We start from the raw sequence: 2,384 nt of genomic DNA, 5'->3' as shown, positions 1-2,384 counted from the left end.
AAATCCTACAAGGCTTTTAAAATATTCAAAACACTATCAGTTTCTAGCCCTATCTTCACAAACTATTCCTTTTTTTAAGTCACCAAAGAAAAGTATATTATAGCTGGCAAAGAAGAAGTTTAGTTGGAAGTTATCCTTCTAACATCTGAGAGAGACTAGAATGGATGAAGCTTAACATACTTGACCCCGATGAGATAAAGTGAACCTTCCAGTATTTCAAGCCTTCATTGCAAAGTAAAATATAACCTATTCCTATTACTTCAAACAAGTTTTATGCTTAAGGAGTTAAGGTGTCTGCAGCTGAACGGAATAATGTTATAGCCTTCCTTCTAAATGTTACAACAATTCCTTCTGTTATAATTCTGCTGTCTCAGATAGTTAATTAACAGAGCCACTGTAGCAAGGGGTTTATCTATAATTTTATTGAGTCACCAATTTCTGAGCCATCTACTTCTGGTTTGTTTTAAAATCAAATGCAAGATAATTGGCTAATATCCAATCACTATGGGCTAGAAACATAAAGAATAAGCCACTTATAGCCTTCTTTGATGTGCCCCTACTTTCATCTCAACCTCCTATTTTGCTGACAAAAGTTAGTGTATTGTTCATTAAAAGGTATTTCTTAACCATCCTTCTGTTATAGCTGAAACACCATATCCTCAACTCCTCCTTTTGTATTAGCCAGCTACCAGCCATCAACCATCACCATCCAGCTAAAGTCAAAGATATAAATTTATACTTAAGATAAGCAAAACTGAAAGGAAGAAACAGGAGACCCTTGGTAATCTAATAGGAGCGTGGTGTTTAAGTGACATTTCGAAGAACACCTACACATGTGCCAGAAAATAAATCCATACTGAATAAAATCAGCTATAGAGATCCTGTCAGACATATGACAAAGCTTGTTTAAGAATGATTGAGGGAGCAGTGACAGACTTTATTAGGTAAATGAATATGGTTTGGGAAAAGAATACTATGACTTCAAATTGGGAAGGATAACTAATAGAATGAACGACAGAATCAGGATACAAAAAGAGCATAAAGGCCCAAATATAACAATACAGAGTTAAATAGGGACACGTCTGAAGTTCTGTCCTTTGATTAAAACAGAAACATCTAATTGAGCAGCTACCAAGAGGGAGGAAGATGGTGCCTGAGCTGAGCACTTTTAATTAAGTGCATGATGTAACAACAATTGGATGTGGCAGCCAAAGGGTCTATGTAATCTAAAGTCACATTCATTGACAAATAATGCCCAGAATGACCAAAAAAAAAAAGAAAGTCTCTATGGTGCTCTGAGCTAATTGGATCATATTAGGAATTTTTGCTTTCCTCTGGGTCACAAAATTTAAAAAAAAAAAGTTATAAAATAAAAGCTAGTCTAAAGGAGAGTCACTAGGACAGGAAAAGAGATACAATAGTATAAGGGTAGTTGAGGAATAGAAAACATAGAGAACAGGCGTAATGGTGACAGATAAGAAAGAGTGATATATGAAAATGGAATTTCCCTTGCCCCATGTGTGTCCAAGCTTCACGTAGGAACAATGCTACTTGGAAACTTTAAGGAGGCAAACGGTTCAGTGAAAGCAAGAACACGCCAACAGAAGCAGCCAATAAGACATTGTCGCTGCCTGGGAGAATGGTGAGCTCTCAGTGTGAGCAACGACAGGGGACACAGGCATAGGCCTTTGAAGGATCACATCAGAGCTTGTGCTCTCGCTGAACCAGAGGCCATTGGCATCTTCTTTCAACTCGAAAATCCTGATTCCACAAGAAGCTTGTTTCCTTTTTTGTCTTCCTCTGTATTCTCAATATACCTTCCTGTGAACTAATTAAACTTCCATACCCCTCATCCCTGAAACTACTGTATCTTTAAAAATACGTTGACCAATTTAAGGTTTTGAAATATGGACAATATATGTCCAAAAGGTTTGGAAAACTTCCAAAAGCATAACACTAATGATCTACTTCCCTGTATCCAGAGGACCCTATTTAGAATAATGTGATTTCATGTGGACCTGTCAGGATCTAAAAACATAAAATACTGGGTAGCATGCTTCCTAAGGAGAGTCTCTGGTATTACCCCAGTGCAGTGCTCCCCATATCAAGTGTGCATATGAATCAGCTGGGATCTTGCTAGAATGCAGATTATGACCCAGCATGTCTGGGGTAGGGGCCAAGAATTTGCATTTCTACCAAGCTCCCAGGTGACATTCATGCTGCTGGTTCATCACACTTTGAGTAGCAGAGTAAGGCATATTTCCCATGAAGCATCATTGCAGAATGTTTATTATGACACCAATAATTACCTGGGCATTTCTTTGCTTTATATATTAACATTTCTATTAACACAGATCATAAAATTTCTATTCTCTTTCTCTAAA

The sequence above is a fragment of the Propithecus coquereli genome, unplaced genomic scaffold, assembly GCF_000956105.1.
Source record: "Propithecus coquereli isolate 6110/MARCELLA unplaced genomic scaffold, Pcoq_1.0 Scaffold415, whole genome shotgun sequence".
In the NCBI taxonomy this organism is placed as follows: domain Eukaryota; kingdom Metazoa; phylum Chordata; class Mammalia; order Primates; family Indriidae; genus Propithecus; species Propithecus coquereli.
Note: the sequence above shows the minus strand (reverse complement) of the source record.